The sequence below is a fragment of the Oenanthe melanoleuca genome, chromosome 17 (genome assembly GCF_029582105.1).
Source record: "Oenanthe melanoleuca isolate GR-GAL-2019-014 chromosome 17, OMel1.0, whole genome shotgun sequence".
NCBI lineage: Eukaryota > Metazoa > Chordata > Aves > Passeriformes > Muscicapidae > Oenanthe > Oenanthe melanoleuca.
Window position 1 is genome coordinate 1,489,868 of NC_079350.1, and position 24,370 is coordinate 1,514,237.

At 45.6% G+C, this 24,370-nt stretch overlaps 1 protein-coding gene across 1 annotated transcript in view; it reads right to left on the reverse strand.

The window, feature by feature from the left end:
• The window catches only part of NEK6 (NIMA related kinase 6), a 116,437-nt gene that overhangs the window by 86,858 nt on the left and 5,209 nt on the right, over positions 1-24,370 (reverse strand). The gene's annotated exons all lie outside the window — the stretch shown is intronic.

The window sequence follows — 24,370 nt, forward strand, 5'->3', positions numbered from 1 at the left end:
CTTGTCGGGGCTCCGTGCTTGGAGCACTTTCTGCTCCAGCTGCCAGGCAGAGCAGGAGCCTTTCAGGAGACTGAGAGGTATTGGAGGGCAACCACTCTGGAAGAAAGGATCACAGAATAAAACAGCCCTGCAGCAGGTACTCAGAATTTCTGTGTAAGCAGAGAAACACCTCACTTCCTCTGAAAAACATCATAAAAAAAAAAAAAAAAAAAAAAAAAGTGTGTGTAGAGCAGGAGGAGAAAAACATGTGGCTGTGATTCATACATTAACTTTCTGTTAATAAGCCTTTATATTTCTATCTGTTCCACCTCACTGATGTCTGGAGCTGCTGTGTTTTCACACGTCTTGCAATGCATACAGGGTGTTTTAAAAAAAAAGTAAAGATAATACAGTAATACTGTGCTACTGCCAGTAACACAAGTCATCCTTCAAACTGCTCCCCTCCTGACAAAAGGGCATGCAATGTACGTGCCTGAAATCCTCCTCAGGAATCCCAGCCTGTTTCGTCTTTAGCCTCCATTTCGAATGAAGCAGGAGATGGGAATAAAATCCTTTCATTTTCTGCAGTTCTTGCCTTTTGCCTCCATGGTGTGGCTGCCCTTGCCTCTGCTGCAGCTGATCCCATTCTTTTGCTCCATGTACCAGTTGGGATTTTTGACCTCTGGAAGAAAATAGCAGTTCCACCACGAGCAGGTTCTCAGTTCAGAAACACTTCTTCCATAAGGGACACCACTCCATTCTCCTTTCCTCTTCCCCTAGACTGCCAGCAAAAGCTTCAATTACCTTTTCTTGCCACCCTGCAAGCCATTTAACCCTCTGCTTTGCCCTGGGCAAGCTCAGTAACTGATCTGCCATTGCTTTATGCCTGTGTCTCCTCAGCTGTCTGAAGCAACACAGATCAGAGGGGCAGACACAGCAAAACTTGAGGTAGAAGGTGGGATCTGGAGTGGTTTCACCTTTTTGCCTTTGTTTTGAATGTCTCTCTTCAACCCAGCTGCTTCTGATGGAGGCCATGAAAAGGATTTGAAAATGCCCACAGAAATGAGGGAATAACATGGGATCCAGGATTTCATATTGTATTTGATGTTCCAATCTTACCTATCTAAACATTAATATTGTCCTTGGATAGATCTACATGATTTTTGGTGTTTGCACTCCCTACATTTGATGGAACCATTCCAAACCTGTCACAGGCTATCACAGGCCCTTCCCATGGGGTGGGTGTCAAACCCACTGTTTGTCTGTCTGAAGCCACCTAAACCAGTGCCACATTGAGTCCCTGCTTCCCAACACACAACTTCCCTGTGCCAATATAATACACGGATCGTACCTGTATATCACATTAGCGCTGTGATAGCCTATTTTCATCCCAATCCTCACACTTACTCCTGGCTTTAAATTGTTCTTTATAAGGACGTCTGCAGGGACCTTGTTATTTTTATTGCTGTAATAAGGCAGCTCTACAGGAGAGAAGAAAAGTGTTTAGGAAGATAGTAAAGGCCCTGAGGCTGTCTGAATGTCAGGGAAGGCCTGTTGCAGAGGCCAAGCAACTTGGGCTCTCACCTTGGTGAATGCTGCCCAATTTGGCTTGCAAAATGTGTGCCAGACAATAAAATACAAAGGGTGGAGGTGCCCAGCTCAAGGATTAATCTGCACCAGGATCTCTTCCCAAGAAAAGAGGAAAACAGAAATACAACCTCTCCTCAGAGATTGCTTTGGGGTGGGGCTCCTCCTTCCATCTCCAGGGAACAGGCACCTTCAGCCACAATGATCTGAACCCCAGGGAAACACTCCAAAACAGCAAATTACAGCAGAACTTTTATGCATTTCAAGTAATTCAAAGCACAGGCTCATCAGGCAGGTGATCAATGGTGTTGTACAATGTGTGCACGCAGCAGGCACCAATGCTCAGCAGCCCTGTTAGAGGACAATGACAGATAGACAGATCAACAGATTGACAGACAGACAAAGTGTCCCATGGACTAGGAGGAGAGTAAGTAGCACATTGACAGGTAAAAAGTGCCTGCCAGTAAAGAGAACCAGTACACTCACTGAAACTGCCAGTGATCCCCTCAGTGCCACTTCCTACTCCAAAAGCAAATTCTCCAACATGCAGAAAAAATTTGATTTAATTTCCAAATCATGCAGTAATAACACAGAGAGAGCTAATGCTAAAGGTGGAGCAAGAGAAGAGACATTGAGGGTTACAGCTGAAGCAAAAATAAAAACTAAATTAATTGAGTGACAAGAGCTGTGCCCGCCCTCCCCACAACCACTCTGGCTGAGCAGAGATGCTCCGAATGCTTTTGACCAAATGTCAAAAATCAGGAAATGCTATTTCATCAAGAACAGAAGTGCTCCCTGGGAATGTGGGCAGCTCAACAAAGCTTGAAATAGGAATACTTCTGAACAATTTGTTCCTACATTCTGAACTCTATATCCTTATATACTTTATTGTTATATATCATCTCTGACACTTGGAAATTATTGCCAAGAAATACTTCACTATTAGAGATTTGTAATGGTTTGATAATGCTACTTTGCAGGTTTTTTCCCAACTGAAATATTTCAGATATTTTGACTAATATAACATTTCAACATTTTGATTTTAATCACAATTTAGGACTCAAAAAAAAAAAAAAAATCAGAAATACCAGAATTTCTTGGGGGACCAATATTTTGTTTTCCAAAAAGCCTTATTGCTGAGGAGAAACTAAAAAGTTAGTGTCTTGGGAAGTGATTCAGTGCTGCAACAACGTCTCTGACATGAGAGCACACTGCACTAATAGATGAGGCTGTTGTATGATGCTAATGTGGAAACTGGAGCTCCAGCAAACCGTTCATCTCCCTGGTGAACAGCTGAGCTCAGTAGCTCACAACTGTTTGCTTTATACGCTCCCTTGTTGTTGCCATGAGGCCAAGAACACATATTCAGTTCCCTCAGCATTCCTGCAAGGCTTAATACCCATTCCAGGTTCCCTCTTGGCACAGAGAATTTGCTGGCTTGATCCAAAAGTGAAAGCCTCTTTTCTTGTCTCAATCCCATTGCTTTCAGCAAAGCGGCAACTTGCTTTTCCAAACGTGCTGGGATTGAAAGAAATAGCTCCCCACTCCATACCTGTGTGACTCACAGGGGCTGGGCCTGGAAGATTTGCAACGGGAGCTGTTCTGCCACCATTATCTCAAATTTCCTTTGTAGATCTTACAAGGCAGTGATTGATCTGCCCATTGCAATGGGTTTGACTAACATTTCATTACCTGTCCCCACTGAAAATGTTGTTTGATTTAGGTTCAAAGAGCTCATTATGTAGGGCTTTTTTTTCCTCAGGAAAAAAAAAAAAAAAAGAAATGCAGAATAAGGGAGTATCAAGTCCTGGGCTAATTACAATTTGCCAGGGTTTGGTTGGTGTGTGAGTGTGTCTGAGATTTTGCTCATTACCAGTTGTATAATATGATTTCTACTGCACAGTTAATTAGTACCCAAAAAATAACCTAAGAAATTTACACAAGCCTAGTTGGAGGACAAAAAATAAATCACTGAGGAGTAGGTCTGGGGAAAGTCCCCAGTGAGGACACTTCCACTATTGATGTAAGACACTCAGAGGTTTAACTTTCAAAACAGACATTTTGGGAGAAGCTCTGAAGCATGTCAAGGAGAGCCGCTGTGCCATATTCAGTTGAACTCCATCTCATTCCACAAGCTCAGTGCTTTTATGTGGCTGATGTCAGCAGTCTCCAAAGAGGCCCCAGGCCAGGCTGGGGACCCTGGTGTCCATTGCCTTGGTAGAGGCACCGAGGTGACGTTCAGCCTGGCTGCAGGCGCTGCTTCTCATCACAGCACTTGGCTTCCAAGAGTCCTCTTCTTTCAACAGTTCTTTCCAAACACCTGAAGCTGACTTAGAGAAACTTGACTAAAGCATTAGCACAGACACCTCTTCCTTCCACCACCACAGTATTTACCCTGAGACAGTGGGAAATGTCATTGATCCTTTGAGTTCAAGAGGGCCAAGACAGACCAGTTGACAGATCTGCTCCCCCACCATCAACCATGCTCCTCTTGATTACGCACAGACACGTGAATCACCTCCCCAGCTGTGCAGTGGGACTGAAGGACAATCATCTCAGTCCTCAAAGGTTTCATCTTGGCTGGTGTTGCTTACCACTGCTGGAACGAGACATACTGGAAAGGCACCACTTCAGTTTGAGGCAGATGTATGTGTGGGTTTGGTGCACTTGGTTTGTTCACCAAAGTCATTGAGCTATTCTGACCTTCGGGCTGAACCCAAAAGGACCCTCTGTGTACTCCTTCTAAACCAGCTCATTCAGTCCTACTTTCTGCCCTTTTCAATTCAAGATGCTTTTGCTCTTTCAAACACATGCAGTTGTTCTACCATGAGTTCTACCAGCCAAAACAGAAAATAAAATTTACAATGTACACAGAGCAGACTCTCAGAGATCCTCTTCCAGCAGCTTGGCAAGAAATAAAGCCTACTGGGAAGTGTTAAAACCAATGACCATCCCAGACTCTTTAAAAAGAAGTTAGATACCAGTAATCCAATATGTGGCTGTAAAATATCTTGCTCTGTCTAGATCTGTGTTTGTCATCATATCAAAGCCTAGAAGTGGTCTCCACTTTGCCTGTATTGGAATTCCTCATTATTCACCACTCCTCCCAAATCTGATGTGATCTGCAAACTAGGAAATCTTGCTTTCTATGTCCTCAGCCAAGTCTTTCATACACTGTAACTATCAGAAAGACCAGGATCTGCCAGTGCAGTCTCCTACAGTACACGCTCCTTTATTAACTTGTCTTTCATCTTGAAAGGATTCTATTTATTCCTCCTTTCCCCACTCTGCTCCTGTCCTCTGGCCAATTTTCAATCAGTGAGCCAATTCTTCCCCTTTCCAACTCCCCACCTTTAGACATTAACCTCCGACGCGGGACCCTGTCAAACACTGTCTGAAGATCCAAGCCTCTCCTGACTCCTGCTTAGCCTCTTGTCTATGCCGACAGGAGTGTATGTTCTAAAAAAAGAAATTTCCAAAAGTTAGCGAGGCAGAAAAGGTCCTTTCCGGAAACCATACTGGCTATCTTTGGTCAAGCTGTGCGTTTCTCAACAGGCCACCTTTCATCTATTAAAACATTTTCTAAGACTTGTCTTCACCTGAAGGGAAACGAACTTCCCTGCAAGACCCTGGTGCACATCTGGGTCGTTCCTTAAATAATGGTGGGAGGCTGTCCGCCTTCCACCTTTGAGGAATCTCCTGCAAAACACTTCAGCTCTGTGAAGTGCCTGTGAAAACCTTTCCAATTTAGACCCACAGTTCCTTTAACCTCTTTAATAAGAGAGCCATGGAGTAGGGGGTTTGGTACCAACCATCCACTTCACACCCTTCAGCTCCCTGAAAGCTTCATTTTCTGTGGTCTCTTATCCTTTGAGGAATAAAGTCTGGTTTCCACCTTTCTACTTACAACTTTGGTCCAGGCAGCTTCTCTCTGACTCAGGTGTATTCTCTCTGCTAGTAGCCAAGCCTGATATTTCTACTTGGCTTTTCTCTACTCTACAACCAATAGATTAAAACAAAATTAGTTTCTGTCTTTGCAGCCAGCCCTTTTCTTCCTGCTGACGAGCAGACTCTGGCAGCTTGTTCTCACCTGCTCAGCTCCAATGCCAAAATGTCCCCAATTACCAAAGAATCCCATATATCCTGCTCTGTGTGATCATTCCTACACCATTACCTGCCTCTCAATTCATAGCCTCTCCCAGAAGCAGCAGTAAACCTGTCTCAGTGTGCCACTTTACACCCACATTGAGCTTCCCTGGTCTCCAAGGAGTGTCTCGACTCACAGTCACCTTTCTGCCATGAACTTATTGAGATACCTGTGTGCACAAGCAGCTTCCTTGCTTGCATGCCACACGAGGAGATGAAGATCCTTCTTACTTACAGAACCACATAAACAGGTTTTTTTCCCAGGCACTAGGTTCTTCTGCATGATTAGAAAGAGCTGATTTAAACACATTCCCACAGTTTCATGGGCTTGTTACAGTCCATCATGGGGAGTGGCTGCAGTTTGTTTTCTCTGTATGTTCTCATTGTCCTGGACAAAGATGCTACGTTTCTAATATGGAAAGAGCAGCATCAACACACAATTTGGGCAGTTGTTTTTGAGTTTGAGCCATTGCTGGTGCTTAGCGTGAAGCAATAGAAACACCAGCTGTAAATAATTTCTAAGTCCAGCAAGGACTGAACTCTTCACAGGCTTCCCAGTTCATCTACAGTGTACTGGTGTAGGGAGAAGTAAAAACAGTTCTGTTGTATCTGCCTGACTTCTGTGTTTTTCCAGGCAAGGCAAGGCAAGGCAAGGCAAGGCAAGGCAAGGCAAGGCAAGGCAAGGCTGCAGCAGGGACAGGACAAGGCATGTCCCCCTCTGGTGTCCTGGCTGTGAGGTCATCAGCTCCAAGCCGTGACTGCAGCAGACTCTGGCTGTTCTCTGTACCGCACCTCCTTCCCCTCGGCCCAAAAGATAGCCAAGGTCACATTTGCTGAGCTCCAGGCTCCAGAATCTTTGTTTGTTTCAGACAAGCCAGAGGGAGCAGACAAGAGAGAGTCAGTCAGTGTTATCACAACTAATGCAGCTCATTAGAATTGTTTTAAGCTCTGAGAGCAAATGAATATCTAATGAGATTTCCCCCCAGGTGTAATTAGCAATAAGCTTTACATTGCTCTAAAAATACCCTCCAATTTTTTGAAAAACTAAATGCAGATAACTGGAAGCTCTAGTTACACTTAATGAACTGAACAAAGCACATTGAAAACTAAGAATATTTTAATTGTGTTTATTTAGCCTTCAGCAAAGGATCTAAGACATTTTCATAATCATCAAATTAATTTCAAAATGCTCCTTTGTAATTTGTCCAGCCAGCAATGTCGCTGTTGATCATATTCAGGGGACTATTTCCTGATCGGACAGTCCATTTACTAAACAATGCATTATTCAAGAAACTGGAGCCATCTCTTCACCAATTCTTCCTCCCATGGGCAGTTTAGAGTATGAAAAGAATTTATTGATGCAAGAAGAAATACTGCAGTTCTGGTTAGTGAAAATAATTATGATTACATATCTTCTTTCTCCATATTTGTCTCAAAAACAACGGTGAGGAAAATATTCGCTTTCTTTTAAATTCCCAAATATTACTGGAGTGGGTATTACCATACTTCAGTAAGAAGTTGACTTCATATCACTGAGTATCCCAAATGACCAATTAATTTTGGCAACTATCAGCCAAAGCTGTCTAAAACTCTGACCTTTGAAAGAAAAGAAGCTACAACTTAATACATGTATCATCTTTCCCTGTAAGTGTTTAGGACTCAATCCTGGCTTTGATTAAATCAGGAAAATACCAGTAAGATTTTGTGCCTCTGGTGGCTGCTGCCAGGCTTCCAAGATGGAGTGTCAGGTGGCCACTTGCCATCAGATACCTCCAACTTCCACCCGCAAACAGAGTATGAGCCAAAGAAACAAATTCATAGCACAGGAGCAGCAATCAGACCTTTTCTGGGAATTGTCAGCATGGTTCTGTTGAAAATTCAAAATCCCACCCAGTACCATGGACTCCCCTGCACTTCCATCACAAATGGCTGCTTCTTCCAGCTCCATCCACACATCCCTAACAAGCATGGAAGAGCAGGACACAGGACGGGACCAAGGAACTCTCCTGCCCACTTCTGCTGATTGTGCTCCACAGTGGCCGCTGGAGCCTGGCTGGGGCCAGCCCAGGTAGTCACATCCCATCCACGTTCTTTGTCTCCCTGCTCGCTGGCTTCCTCTGAAGCATTGCAAAGGAGAGTTAATTAATTCTGATCACTCCTAATAGTCTTCTAGGTCACAAATTGGTGATTCAGCTTCATTAATTTGATTTCTAACATTTCATCCTTTGCACTCTCTGCCCGATTAGCTTCTTGAAATTTAGTTTCAGTAAATGGGATGAGCAAGGCAGAAACTTCCAAAGAGATTTTCCTCACTGGCATTTGGAAGACACGCCACAGCGCAGAACCCCTGGACTCACAGCCAGGGTGCGGTCACCTCAATTTTGCAAACTTCCTGATGACGGGGTGGTGTGGCCAGGCTGCAGTCCGAGTCACTTTGCAAAGCAAGCTTTGATTCTCCTTTCACTCAGACAGGCCTAAATCAGGAAAAGCACCAGTGCAAATTGCGCTAGAACAAGACTAGCACAGGACAAAAATAAGACCATTGAATGCCTGAAAAGAACACAGAACTAATTCTTCTGATAGTGTTTTTAAATAAAAGCTGACATTGATTTGTAGGAGTATGTAAGCAGAGATTATATATACTGAAAAATTCTCTATTCCCTCAGGCATCTACATAGGCAATGTTGGGAAACAAAGCCCATCTTGACAGCCACGCTTTGGAGGAGTCAGGGCACTGTGAGGCATGAATGCTGTTCCTGGTCTGAAGGCATTCTTAGAGAGGGCATTGCTATATGATCCCTAAAAAGAAATATTGCAGGTAGAGCAAGTGAATATATTCCACTATATTTGGGAACTTGGCGGGGTTTAAAGACAGAAAGACTTTGTTTTTTTAATGACCCAAAGATCATTATGGCTGTATTTCCAATTTTCTGATGAGAAATCCACATTGTAATGTAATATGTTTACATTTGTCTCCCTGTAATAAGTTTTTATTGTATTCTACCGTACAGCATAACTCTTCCAATGGGAGACCAAACCCATTTCTTCCTTGGGTAGGACCTAGCCTTCCTTCCCAATAAATAAAAGCTTCAGAATAGTAAAACATTCTTGCAAATCAATGCTGCATACACAAAAATCATTATTTCAGCTGCAGCAGGGGGAAAGAGAGCGCGAATAACATCAGTTGTGTAGAAAAGCAGCATGTAATTCTGTGACACTGAAAGTTTCATGGAAGGTCAGAGGAAAACTAGAAAACATTCTATGGTCCAGGCAGAAAATGGTACCTTTGTCTTCATATATAGGTTCCTGAGAAGCAACATCTTCTAGCCCTGCAGTTCACTGTGAATGTCAGCCCAAGCCAAGGTTTTTCAGCCAGGTTTGAATCAGAGAGGTGCGTGTGGTTTGGCCACAAAACCACGAGGCAATACAAGTAAGCTAAAGTTTATCAGAACAGAGCCGTGTGAATTCAGGTCCCACCTGCCTGGTGGGTTTCACTGCAAACTCATCACAGAGCTCCAGCTGCAAAACGAAACATTTCTGAGGCCAGTGTAAATCTTGAGGTGAAAATATTTTCTAGGAAATTAGTTGAAACATGCAGATGTACATCCAGAGCAGCACAACCTGAGAGAGAAAACAAACCACAGCTGTGGCTGGAAAACCCCCTGCCCTATCAGCAGCACAGCTTTTCACATCACAGGAGCCAATGAACAAGTGCTGGAGTGTTCTCACTGCTCAGACATGTGCAACCTGGACCCTTTGCTGGGCTTATTGTTCCCTTGCAAAAGGCCCATTTAGAGCAAGCCCAGCAAGCCTGAGAGGGGAAGGAGGACAATGGCAATCTCTCCCATTCAGCAGCACAGGCCTAGGAAATATTTGCTACTCCAGGAGAGCAGCAGAGGCGCCTTTTCAAAACTCCCTTTGCTGGGAGGTGAGTGACAGCTGAATCACAGTGCTGCTTTCCAAGAGCCAGACCTCAGTAGCACTGCCAAGAGTGGCCCGTTGTATTCAGAGCCCCGACACAGCTGCAGTTACTGGGAGGTCCTGCCATTGTCCGCCCCCAGCAGAAAGATGTTTCTGTCCCCCCTTCACAGACCTCCATCGCTGCCCAGTACAGGCAGGCTGAATGAAAATGTCAGCAGCAAGCACAGAGCAGATGTGAAGGGACCATGCTCTCTGACCTGGATTCACCCATCACGTGGGCCAGCGCTGTTCCATTGAGAACCGCTTTGTGAGACAAGTTCAGGGGGATGGGACACTGCCACCCCCAGCAGCCCAGCACAGGACATAGGACACAGACCTGACCAGTCAGGAACAGGCCTCCAGGGCAGGCTGAGAGAAATTCTGCCAGGGAGTCATCCAGGAGAGAACAGCACCATAAGAGCTTTGCAGGATTTGTGCACCCAGAGTATACTGAAAACTCTCCCCGCCTAACCCCGCCCTCAAATTCTGCACGGTACACATGGGTCACAGCTAATACCCCTCCTCTGAACAGTGACTGTAGGCTTCGAGTCCAAGCTTTAGTAGAAATAAAACCAATAAAAACCAAAAGTTTTAGAAAGCATTAATAATATAATGTCTCCTGCAAGTAAGGCAAACAGTTTGTTATACCATTCTGTCTCCAGAATAGTAAAAGAAAGCTTATTCAAAACAAGAAAAAAAAAAAAAAAGTTAAAATAACTAGTGTAGTTTCACAGTCCAAAGTAAATCAGATGCAGAAAAAACAGAGCTGAATAAACCAAGAGAAAAATGCCACAGATGTTCAAAACAAATTTTAAGCAAATTTTGCCCCCATTATGTTTGTGACACTTCTTCAGTGAATGCTAGAACTGCAATTCATTAGCCCAGTGCTCATGGTGAGATCTTAAATATTCATCAGAAGCACATCCAAGTGCCTGCCTACACAAAGACTCATCCCTGGCCTATCCCCGTGCCCCTGCAGAGCACTTGCCCTGGGAGCTGCCCAGGCTGCAGCCAAGCATATGGGCACAGAGCTGCAGCCACCGAGGAGAGCTGCAAACAGACTGGCTGTGGCTGAGTAAGAAAAGGAAAGGGAAAGGAAAAGACTTGGGAGGTCTGTCAACAGGGCAAGCAGTGTGGTCCAGGGGGGATTTTACTTCATTTGGGAAACAACAGGACACTTACAGAAGGGCCTGTGCTCCTGGGGATAGTACAGGAGAGCAGCTGCTTTACACTGTCAGCCAGATCAGAGACAAGTCTGCATCCAAGGGCTGGATGTGAGCCAGGTGTACTAAATGACTACAGAGATACCTAAGATACAGGGATGGTAATCTCTCACCAGGTTTGAAATGCAGATGAAGGTCTGCAGAAAGGGCAGCAACACAAATATCTTGGAGCTGAAAAAAGCCAACTTTGAAGGGAAATGAGACAAAGCTGAAGGAAATTGGCTGAGATTCAATAAAGCCTGAGAAATGCACAATGGAAAGGGTTTAATGCAGTCAGAAATTACATTAGAACAATTCTGCTTTACAGCATTTTTTGCCTCATCAGAATTATTTTCTTGTCTCTCTCGATCAGCGGCAGAAGCCAAAATTTCACAAGGAAAAAGTCTCATTGTCAAAGTAGTAAAACCATGGGATCCACGGGAACCCCGACTCCTCTCGTCCAAGGCAGAAGGACCGGAGCGAGGCGAAGGCAGCGCAAGGAGCGGGAGCGGTGTGGCGGGGCTGCGGGAAAGCCTCGGCAGCTCGCACCTGCCCTGGAGGGCTCTCAGGTGTGCGGCAGGAACGGCCGCTCCGTCAAACGGCGCCCGGCAGCAAGGTCAGTGCCGGAGTGACAGAATAAAACTGGAGGGATGGAGCAACTTCTTACCCACACTTCAAAGCAAACAAAGTGCCAGTACAGACAGCACAATGGGGCCATTGAAACCGGAGAGTGATAATGGGAGAGGAGGCGGCTCCATACAGCTTAAAACCAAAGCAGATTCTTCCCAGAACTCACTCCCAGAGGCATTACAAACTGAAGGGAAAAACAAGAGAGTAAAAATAGATTCAACTCTGATCCACAGTAATTGCACAACAGGGATAATAGGGATCTCAGAGGTGGAGATCGTGAAGTGGCAGGATTTTAAAAATTAAAACTGCGGGCACCAAGAATTAAAGCAGAAGTTGATGAATCTGGAAATTACAACCAAAAAACGCTGCTTCAGCTCTGGGCTGGCTGGGACCTTTCTTTAAGTCCAAGAAAAGGTCCTTGAAGGACTCCTTCTGCCTTGACAAACAGCCCCTTACCAGGAAAGTGGAGTATGTGCAGTTTATACAGTCTCTAAACCCCATGAGAGGGAAAACCATCCTGCCCCCGCCCCTGGGTGTAAACAGAGCAGACACGAATCCTCCACCTCTGTCTTCTCCCCAGCACTGTAGTTATCCTGATGAACTACTGTTTTCCAGCCCAGCAGGATTCTTCCAGCTCTCAGTTCCAGGGGGAGCTTATACTGAACAAACGACGTGTGCTCTAACTTTAAAAGCTCGCTCTTCCCATGTATCTTTGTCCTGATTTTATCTGCCTCAAAAGGCAAGATAATTTTGACTAACAGAAAGTAATTAAAATGAGAGACCCGAGTCTTCAACTACTCAACATTTGAATTTCTTCCAGTTTACTGACTGCTAAGTAGGTTAGACATGGTGAGTAGGAGGCCTTGTGGTTGGGGCACAGGACGGGTGCAGAGCATCAGCGCTGCTCCCTCCACACTGTGGGACTGCAGTGACAGTGCCACACAGCAGGTCCTGAGCATGTTCTCTTCTCCATCTCTTGCCAAGAAATTGCCAGTGTCCTCACCTCCAGGGGAGGGCAGATCAGTTCCACAGAGCCTGGGCAACTGCTGAGTGCAGCTCCTTTTACTGTGCATATCAGCAGGTGTGGAACAGGGGGAATCACAGTCACTTTTACGTGCTAAAAAATAGTGACTCATTCTTCCTCCCCAAACCAACCACGTGATGGAGAGAAGAGATATACTTTGTTTTCTCTTTCTTTGCTTTCTTGTTTCTCGTCCATTAGCTGAATCCATTTCATGTTTTCAAATGTTCTCACTAAACCACAAAGATTAGAAATATCTTTCATAATGTAAGAGCTGAAATTGCACAAAAAGGCATTTCTTTCAGCATCTGGAAGAAAAAAAATCCCATCAAATATTGCAGGATTTAGTCACACTACCAACAGGATGCAGTGAGCCCTCTTCTAGCAATCCCAGCATGATCTGAGCACTGTGTTCCCAAGAACAGTTCTGCCTCAGGAATAGTTAGGCAAAATCAGAGAGCAAGCCTTCTGCTCTCACTGCCACCTCTACCCAAGACCCTGAGGAACAGAAGCATGGCTATTCTTGATTGACAGTTCTCTCACACCTATAAGAAAATATTTCCAACATTACTGTACTACTATTTAAAGAGAATCTCCAATCTTCCTGCATTTACAGCAGGAGAACAAGCCTGATGAAGAATGGAGTATTGGGTCTCTCTCAATATCACACTAAATTTATACAGACCTCAGAGTAGAGGCACATGTCATTTTTCTCTGATTAACACATTTCAAATGGGATCCAGACGAGTCTGATGGGGAAACAGGGTTTGGAGGGAAATGAGGTGGTTTTGATTCAAACCCTGACTTCCATCAAAATGCTGTGTTGTGCTTAGAATATCTGCGGACATCATTTTACAAGGCACATTTACACAAAACCCCTAGAGGTTTTCAACACTGACTTGCAGCAGGACCCAAACTAGAAACTTGTGCAACCAGACTGTCTGGAGCCCCCACCTGCACCCCCAGAAGATGCCAAGATGCAGTGGCTGCACCACATCACGCAGGCTGCTGGCAGGAGCCGGCGCTGACTCTGTACTCCCACCACAGAACCTGCACTGCCTCACTCACACAATGGGCATTTGTTCTTTCAGGATGTTCCACAAGTGCCTTAGAGGTAGATTCTGAAAGCCAACCCTTGGTCTTGTTGCTGGCTTTAGGCTCCACTGCAGCTACCCTGGAGGAAATGTTTCCTTCATCCTGGCCCCTGGAGCAATGCCCAATGCACGAGGCAGCATCTCCTGTATTTTAACTGTCTAGTAAATCCTTCAAATGCTTCTGGCTCACAGTTCAAGCATTCGAACAGCCTTGTCCCAGGGTAACAAGCTACCCCAGTGTACACAGAGCAATGGTTTATGCCTTTCTATCTGAGCACACAAGAGAACAGTGGCAGAGTGTCACCATTCTTAGCTAATTTGGCACTTCAAGCAAGAACGGGGCTTTTATCTCTTCCTTTTCATTACAACATGGTGAGACAAACATTTGAAATCAGTAAGTAACTAAGCTGGCTACAGAGGACAAACAAATAACTGCAGACGGTTGTTTGGTAAGTGATGAGCCTTTTTGGGCTCGATCACCACCTGTAGGCAAGCTTTGATTCAGACATGAGATCATGGAGGAGAAAGGCAGGCACAAAGCAGACACACATGAGAGCAGCACTTCATCTCTTCTGGTACCTGGGACAGCAAACAAGTGCAACTCCTGTAAACACCGGTGGGGGAAGGGGCAGAGGACATTTCTCCAACGCAGCTCTTTTTTCTACCCAATTAATATCTATTCTTTGTACAAGTGCTCCTCCCTATTCCCACCCAAGCACACAGACTATCATCACTGTGTGATGATACCAGCAGTGCAAAGGCTGCTCCAAATAAATAATTTCATGTCACCTCCCGCTTAAAAAGGGACTAGAGAGAGTGTCTTTCTCACTTATGTACACACATGGGCACACACCAGATCTCCAGACCAAAAAGCCTTTCCTTGGCACAGGAGACTTAGTGGCAGTAACACAACAGCTTTGCTCTCGTTCACAAAGCCAGGAGGAAAATCACTTGAACCACAACCTGCAGAATCTGTACAGTGGGGAGAATTTGGTTCTACTTCAGGGAATTGCAGCCAGGCTGAGATGCTGCTGAGGCCAGGAAGGAACCAGTGTGCCAGCCTGGCACAGCAGGACTGCATATGGAACTGGCTCCCGGCCCTGGAGGGCTGAACCTGACAAAAACGTTTGGAAATTCCGACTGCAATTCTGGACTTCTTCGGCCTGACAGCGTGTTCCATCTTCAAGCGAAGCTCAAATGGCAGACAGGCGCGAAGCCAAGGGGGAGTGGAGCCCTGAGCAGCAGCAGCAGCAGCAGCAGCAGCAGCAGGTGAAGGGGAGCGGCTGGCGGCTCTCACTGCGCTCCGCCAGCCCAGCGGGAGCGGCAGCAGCGCCCGAACCACGCGGGTTTCACCGGGGGCCGCTCCGGACTCCAATCTCAAACCCAGTGGCCACTAGATGGCAAACTCCCAGCCCGAACTGCACACACTGACCGCCAGACTCCTGTCGAGCTCGGAAACCAAGGGTGCCAAAAGGCAGCGGGAGGGCGGGGACGGGGGCTGGCACGCACCGAACGCGACTGCCTCCTTCTCCAGGTTCGGTCTCCCCGCGTGTTTCTGTCCCACCGCTACACTGCACAAAGATGAGCCATAAACGTGCTGCCAACTGTGAAAACCAGCTCTTGGTGTTAATGTGGAGGTCCAAACATCCCAGGCACAGCTATGGCAGAAGGGACAAAACAAGATTCCAACACATCCACTAAAAACATATTGCTTAAGCCAGAAAAAAAAAAAACAAAAACCTGCAGCCTGCAAATAACATGGCTAAAGAAGCCCAGATTGCAGATGATGTATTATTCATTGCTAACATCACTGAAAGCCTCCAGCCAATCTCGTTTTCTCAGTGCTGGCTGCAGGAGACATGGGGGTACTACGTAAATCAGCAATATCTTGCAAATGACTGTTACATATTAGCTGCGTGGCTCTGAAAAGAAATTAATTGCATGGTAGCCAAAGCTCTACACAAGCAATTGTCTTTGTCTAGCAAAGTGGCCATTTGTATTTTATCTCAGCCTGTTATTATCCTGAATCAGTTCTTGAGACAAGATCAAAGCTAGACTGGGTAAAGCAGCCCTCACTCATTACATGCCAATATTTTTTCCAAGTACAAGCCCTTTCCAGGAGCTGGAGTCACAGCAATGGGCACTGCAATGTGCAGGGGGTCTGCAAAACGTCAGGGTCACACCGAGCCAAAATTTCAGCCAAGATGCTGAGGGCAGCTGCCCACCCCACACCCAGAGAGATGGATGGCCAAAATTGCTGTGCATCTGCAGGAGTACAAAGGCAGCAATGCCATGGTAATTTTACTGAAAGCTCTGCACTTCTGCTTTGGCTACGAGGGGGAACATCCCTTGCTCCAAGAATAATAGAAAATAGATACGTTTTTGTTTAGTGTCCAAAAAACCTGTGATTTTACCATGCTGCTGTACAGAGCACAACAAACTCGGAAGCAGTGCATTTCCCTTCTATACACTAGCACAGTAGTTACAGACTGTAACACAGAGCTGAGCAAAACAAATTTCTTGTTCATGCCAATTCAAGTTAATGCTCCCCAATAGTAGGGTTGTTCATGCACTCAAAGTAGCAGCAGTGCTGTGTACCCAGACTCAAGTACTCTTTTCATTCATAATTACTTTTGGAATGTCAGGAGAGAACAAATCCTGCAAACATTACTGAAAATATTTTCCTCACCTGATGATACTATTTCATATCCCTTAGCAAATATAGTGGATCCTACCAATCCTTGGTTTTGAGTGTGCAGAGTCTGTCAGAAGAATTAATTTCCGAGATTATACTTTCAACTTATTAATACATTTTGAACCATCAGTGCTCAATTACAGAAACTCCAGCAGATGGGAGATCACCACAGGCAAGGTATGCTTTGGTTGTGACACCCACAAAAATCATCTGCTCCTTGTGACTGTGAATCTCAGCTCCAGAAAAAGATATTTTCATTGGTCCACTTTCCAAGAATCCAAACTGAGGTACTCTGAGGTACATTCATATGGCTCATCCATACATATCGTCTCTGCTCTGCCTTTTTCAATTACATGGATTTACACTGGAAAATTTCTCCTGGAAGTGTGCTATGCAACCTTAACCAACAACACATTGCTCCCTTTTGCTATCCTGATTCTGCTGTTTCCCTCATTTGCATCTGCTCCTGTAAATTGTTGACCCATCTCATGACCGTGGCTGTTATGACCAAATTATTTGATCAGTATGTTGCAAACCTGAGCACTGCACTTGCCCATTTAATGAGCAATATTTTAGACATTTTCCAAACTTCCTGTCACCAGCATTAGCTAACACACGAGCGATCCAGACAGACTCTTTTGTTCTGAGCAGCTGTGCTGTAAAACAAGCTGAGTATCTCTGTGGCCACAAACTGCTCTCCAAGGTCTCCCCATCCCCAGTCTGCCATATGCTTCCCTATAGCTTGTACAAACTCTTTCATTTCCTCTCTATCCTGTTGCATTTCACTGAAGCACACCCCAGCATCTGAAGGCCTGGCTGTTCCTGGTGCTCTGTGCTCTGCTCTGTTTTGCAAAGGGCACGCAGCCTTTTGCATGCATCCTTGCATGGCCTCTCACCAAACTTCTCTGGTTTTTAGGGTTTTCAAACCCTTCTGTGAGCCTTGCATCCCACTGCACTAGAGCTCTATGAGCACTGGAGGTGCCACATCCAAAGCAGTCCATAGCAAACAGAGTGCTGGGTGGTTGCACTGCAGTGGGGCTATCTTAAGTCAAAAACAAGAACTCAAAGATATTTAGATAAGGAAAACCACACCATTTGGCTACAAAACAAACACAACATCCAGATCATCCATAACTGTGGAGAGAAAGGCTAGTGTCAAGAGCAGATTTTGAGAAAAGCAGGGAAAACCTCAGGTTGGAAGCAACCGTTTGGAAAGGCAGAAGCTGTGAGCACAGAGACACCATTTGCCCTTCTCAAGGGGAGAGTTTGTGTCCTCAGTGGGTTCCTGGAGCGGTCTCACTAACACAACAGAACAGCAATGCTGAGATTGAAGAAACATTCACAATCTCTTGAGCTGTGAACACAAAGAGGAGCTGCTTCTGTTCTTCTCGGTTTCCAGTCTGGAGGCCAATGAGCCATGAGGGTGTGTCCAGCACCATGTCAGAAGGATGCTAATGTGTAAGGATGAGGGGCAGCCCCACTGGCCGCAGGCTGGCTCAGCTCCGAGGGGCTCCTACCCCGGCAGCCTGGCCCCAGCGGCTGCTGGAGCTCGCTCACTGCGGCGGGCCAGCATCTGAGCGGCAGCACTGCACTGCACTGCTGCACCTAGAGCCTGTGCCCGGGATTTCTGCCTGTCCAGGGCCGTGTGAGGGCCGCTCCCCGGCCGTGACCCTGACGGCTGCACTCTGCATTCAGCGGAACTTAGGAAGCACCGGCCCTGCTCCGGGAGACACTGCCCAAGTCAGCAGAGATCAGTCAAAATGTCGCTTCCCCCGTTTCCCCTGCATCCCGCTGGGGGACAGCACACTCTCCATTTCTCTGAACAATCTTACGAGCTGCAAGCATCAGCAGCACTAAATTCTGCTCTTTTTTGGGAAGGAGCCAAGGCTGCCAATGTAAAGCACAGGATGTGATTTCCTGCCCCTCCTGGAAAAGGAAGTTACAGTCCAAAAGGTAGAGAAAGAACTATTAATCCAAGAACAACCATGTTAATGTGGATGATACCATGATGCAGCTGCAGAATACCAGTTCAATTCAAACAGAACTTGCAATGCACTAAACATGCAGGACTTGTGGTACAGAAAAGGTGAGATCAGATCCGGGTGCCAAGAAGAACTACTGTTCACAGGCTCTTGAGGAAAGATTCCCCCAGGACCACTGCTCTTGTGACAGAACTCTTTAATCAAGAAAATACTAAAAAAGCATTAAAAACTAGTGGAGATTCTCCACAGAATCTCCTAGAGTTCTACTTTATACTGTGTATATGAGCCGACTGGCAGCAAGGTGCTGGGCTCATTGGGAAAGGAAAAGCTTATGGAGTGAAAAGAAAACCAATGAACAGCCCCAGCAGGTTTACTTTTGCACAGGCTTTAAAAGAGATGGGGAAATAAGCAGTGCTATTGAGTTGGTGCAGAGATGGCCTGTACAATTCCAGTAGCTACTGCCTGCTTAAGCACAATGAAATAGGATGAATAGAAGCCCTAATGTGGCTGACTCACCCTCATTACCCAACAGCCTAAAATGGGGGGGTGGTCTTCTGAGGAGATCAGAAAGTGTATTTTCAGATATCTGAGAGTGTGAGTGAATATGGATTATGCAGACCAAGCCACGAGTGCCCATTATTTTCCATCTGTATGGCTGTAAGAACTCTCCTGTGTACAGCTACTTTTGTTTTCAGAGTGTCTGCAACCATTTGCAAAAGACTGACAGACGTATATGCAGACACACACCCCGTGCTGTAGTGGGGACTGGCCTTCTGTTCTTTCTCACTACAGTTTTCCTCAGCCTAAAATAAAAGCATGTTATGTGCAAAAAAACATAACACAAGAGTGTTTATTTGCCTGTAAAGACTATAATCTTCATAGATCCATATTAAAACCCTTCACACTTATTTTCACTGCCTCCTTCAATTTAACTTAGCAATTCCAGTGTATCTTGAAAGAGTGCTGAACAGCTGCAAACTAGCCAATGGCACACATTCCCACAGATGGTGCTCAGAGTCCAAAGCTCTTCATGTTTGACTGTGGGATATGAACAGGTCAAATAAGAAAGTTACTCTGTCTGAGAACAAGGTTTCACAATCCTTGCAGACTGTTACTTGTTTTGACACTTCTTTGTGACCTTACAGGTTTCCGTAGAAGTAGCTCAAGGCCAGTTGGCTCCTTCAGAGTACATGTGTAAGTTCAGGTAGGTCCCAACTTTGTAGCCTCTCTGCTGATTGATTAGAGGTAAGGTGTGAAGTGATGTTTCCAGCACTAATCTGACAGATGTCCAGAAAAATGCATCAGGCTACACAGTGATGGAAGGAAAGGATTAGGATTAGGCCAGATAGACCAAAAGGCAAGGCTCCAGGCCTATTTTGGAGATAAAATGACTGTGTCCATGTATATATGATAGTAAGAGAGCAAATGTGAGATGAGGGGAAGAAGAACTGATGGAAGCACCTGGTGATTTCTCCAAAGCCCTGCCTCCCACAGACAGAGGAGTGGGTCACCCCCTCCACAGACTGCTCAAGCAGTTGTGGCCTTCAGTGAAAAGTATCACCTTCCAAACTGAAGGAAAGAGGAAAGCACAGATGCAGAACAAGATCTGCTGCTGATTGAGTCCTTCCCCAATGCCTGGAACTCACTCATCCCATCTTGTGTTGGCCATCGACAGCCCAGAGCTCACGTGGGTGGATTCCCACTCAGGGGTCTCCCCAAGATGCAGAAAGACAAGGATTATCTAATCACATCTGTATAGAATATATCTGCATTGCAGCAGAATGGGCAATCTCAGAGCTTTCCAGTAGTATTCAGAGAGCCTTTCTTCATGTGAGCTCCCAGAATTAATCACCAGTGTATGAATTTGGCTTCCCATCCCTTTCCCAGCTGACAGGAATTGATGGCACCAACTGCCGCCACCACGAGAAATAAGTGATTCCTTCACTAGCATGGCAGACATATGCCAACTAGGAAGAGAAGATCTGATCATCAGACTTGCTTGTTTTGGCTTTTCAATGCACAAAAGGCTGTTTTTCTCAGAATTAGGGTGACTGCGACAATCTGTTTTTAGACAGAGTTAGAACCACAAGATAAAAGAGGCAGAAATCTTCTCATCTGCATATTTATCATCAAAATGCAGCAACTGCATAATTTAAGCTTAGTGTTAAAAATATTGTATGTATATTTTAAGGTTTTCCTACTCAGGTGAAAAGGAGACATGCTTTCACTAAGGAGGTTAATTATTTTCTAATGGTGTGAAAACAACAGAAAAAAGGAATCAAAAAGAATTTTTTTACCCTTCCCCCTACCCTGAGGCATGATAGAGAGGTATCTCTGTCCATATCCTTGACAAACACACGCAGCGATCTAACTCAGAACAATGGAGCGGAGGATGTGCTGGTAAGCAGGGTGCCACTGAGCCCCACCAGGAGCTGGACACTGGCACCAAGGTGCAGGTGACAGGACACTTGCAGAGAGAGCAAGAACATGCTCTCAGCTCATTGGACCTTTCGGCTGGGAACAGACACACTCCCACAGGCAGGGAATGGGCGCAAAGTGCCAGGAGGGCTCTGCCAGAGGACATGAGGGTCCAAAGGCGTAACCCAGGTGGGTGACCACTGCACCCACCACCCTCTGTGCAGGGGCAGAGCACGGCTGAGCCCAGGCTGCTCTGGAACCCCTCCATGCCCATGCCATGGACCCTCAGGGAGAGGGCAGGGCTGCTCTTCACTTGGCCAAACCCTGCAGGGAAGAATGAACCAAACAGGCTGCCTGTGTGGTACCCTGGCAGTTTCCTCATGGCTCCTCCCTATCTCTGCGTACACATGGAGCCTGAATTCCCTGTGGAGCTGAGGTGACTGCCCTAGCTGTGCATGAGATCCCTCTTCTTAGCAGGAGGACTTCTTCACCCAGAGATGCCCCTGTTTATTGGCTTTCCCACTGCCTGCCTCCTCAATAGAGACAGTTCTTATGTGACTTCTGCTGCTGTCCATGCAGACATGTGACACTGCAGACAGGACTTCACTTTCCCACTAGGAAGCCTCCTGTCCTCTCCAGCACTGCCCAGGAGCCCTGCAGCACAATCAGTCAGTGCTCAGAGACATCTCTGGGAGCTTGGCAGCCCCTCCAGCGCTGCGGAGCGGGCTGGCCAGCCAGCCATCTGCTGTTCCCCTGGCTGACACAGCCTTCCCATGCTCTCTGCTGCCTGCCTCTGCGTCCTCACACAGCCACGCCACCCGCTCTGCTCTGACAGAGCCATCCCTCAAAGCACCTGAGATGCACATGTGCCTCTGTTTAAAGAGACATGTTGGAAGGGCAGTGCATGACAACACACCGCAATCTGAAGACAGCCAATCAAACCAATAAATCCCCCCTCGCTCCCCAACAGCTGTAGCCCAATTAAACTCAACAGTTCACAGGTGTTCATGTAATGACTTTAACACAAAAAAAGCACCGCTCCCTTTAGGGGCCTTTAAAAAAATTTAGAGCTCTTTAAATTTTATATACCAACAACATCAAACCAAAGTAGGAAATAATAAAGATGGAAAGGAGACAGAGCAAAGAAAATACAATGTCAGCATCAGCAACAGCCTAATTAAACAATAGCCAACAGGAAAATGTACATTCTGCTCACCCAGCCATGGTCCTTCTGGAGTTGTGCTGGATACAAAAGCAGTTTCCTTATATTCCTTTCAGCATGGCTGCTCCAGCCCTCTCCATTCATGCAGTCCCTCAGCCTGCCCAGAACAGAGCTGTGAATGAACTCTCACTAGCAGAGCCAGGGCCTGCAGCCATCACTTCTCTCCAACGCTTTGCCTCCCTCCCTGCCACGAGGCCGAGCCTAGGCTGGTCTCCCTGGCACGCGGGGGAGGCAGAGCTGCTCACCTCTGCAAGTGACTAATGACCTCACTAAGTCCTGTGGCCTTGCAGCACACGCTGGCTGATGCAGGGAGCCCTGGGGAAGCTGACACCATGGCTGGTCAGGTTGTCTGCACCATCTGTTTGCTGTATGCCAGCAGCAGGCTCTTGCTAGGTGCCTCCTTGTTCCTGGGTTTCCTTGCACCTGGCTGGCAGCTCTGGCCACAGCATCGTTATTTGCTTTTGCAGTTTTCCCACTGATAGCAGGTATTCCCTCTCCTTCCCCCTCACCTTCATTCCCCTCGTTCCCACAGACCTGCAGGCATAAGCCCCCAGCAATGTCAGGATCACAGCTAGGAGCTGCCACATCTACTCACTGCAGGAGGGATGAGGAAACAGGAAACACACCTCCCATAAATGCAGGGAAGGCTGGAAAAGAACCAATTCTTGTGGGACCCTGCAGGGGTCTGAAAAGGCAAAGAGTTTGCAGTGCCTCAGCTTTGGGGGAAACCTAGCATAAGGCTTATTACTGCCCCTGCTTTCGTTATGTGTTTCCCACAGTGAAATACTGAAGCCAAATTGACCCTGATGCTTCTGCTTTGAAGCGATCCTGGTTTCAGCTCTTCATTCTTATAAAAAAACATGAGATCTTCTTATAAAGGAACATTAGTGTCCAAAAGACATTTTTAAGAGAGGCAGTGAAAAGATATTGCTCCATTATAGGCCAGAAGGTTCTGGGAGGGGAAATCAGTTTCTTTCCATCTTAGGAAAATCTGAGACCCTAAGAAACTGTAATATTTTGAGGCATCAAAAATCAAGTTACAATGCCAGAACAGTGCAGAAGAAACCTTTTCCAGAGTCTCTAAACAGGAAAAGGCCATCTTGGCAGGTCTGTGAAGCCAGGAATTTGGAGAGGAGCAAAGGGGCAGCCATCCTCCATCCTCTCTGCTTAGTGGGACTACAAAACGTGATCTTGCTACAAAGGAGAGATTCCCAGAGCAGTACAGAGGTCTGTGCTGCCCATGTATCTCATTCAAGCACCTACAGCACCCGGCACACAGGGCCCAACCTGGGAGATTCCTTTAGGAATTACTGTAATATAAATAGTAAATAAGTATGAATAATTATGTGAGGATGATAACCAGTGATTTAGCTATGAAAAGGCCCCAGGATGCAAGTGCTAATCTCCTGAGATACTTAGCCATCCATTCAAGATGCATGAAGACGTATAAGTAGGTTAATTACAAAGGAAAATGTCTCTTGTATATAAATCTCATCTAAATTAAGAAGTGATGCAAAAAACAAACTGAGAATATACCCAGGAAAAGTTCAATAATGTTGCTGGGAAAGGTTAATTTTTAGAGTTTTTTTTTAAAGATAACCCAGAAGATCCTTAAATACAAAAATAGTTAAACCTTAAATAGCAACTGCAAGTATCACACCAGAAAGGCACTCTAAAATGAATAGAACTATTGAACTGTGGAAGCATCATGGCAAAAAACACAATTTCATTTTCTTAGTTTAGTTTCAATTTATAATTCACACAAGTAGCTTAAACACGTCGATTTGAGATCAAAACAGAACTTCAGGTTACATAGCATCTGTTCTATAGGAGGGTGCTGTGTGCACTGAGATAATTTTAGATGAATGTGTTATAAACAAGATCTGTAGAACATTGCAGAGTAGCAAGTTTTGAGAGAGAAAAACACACAGTTTAAATGCATAAATTGTTTAGAATGTTTAGCATGTGGTTGTAAAGCAATCAACCAAGTGATCTGTTTTCCAGGGTAGGACAGCTTGCACAGATGAAAACAGCCACTTCCTCAGTATTTAATGTAAGACTCATTCAACACTCAGAGGAACAGCTCCTCACTCTGCAGACTTGGTGAACATAAAGCCTGAATTTTTAGCCATGCTTTTGCTCTTTTCCAACACCTCCCCAAGCTGTGTATCTAGAAATGTAAATGGTGTATTTCTTTATAATTCTTTTTTCTGCTATGAGAAAAAGAACATGTGTGTGTGTAACACAGGAATTTCTGACATATTGTGCATCATTTCATGGATACAAAAGTACTCTACATTCCAGCTCCTCCTTTAGTCAAAACTAGAAGCAAGTTCATGATAATGGTGTAGTTTTGGTTAGAAAAGGCATTTCATATGTTAATGCGAGTGATGAAAATATTTCTTCTTTTAGAGAAGAAACAACCTACAAAATA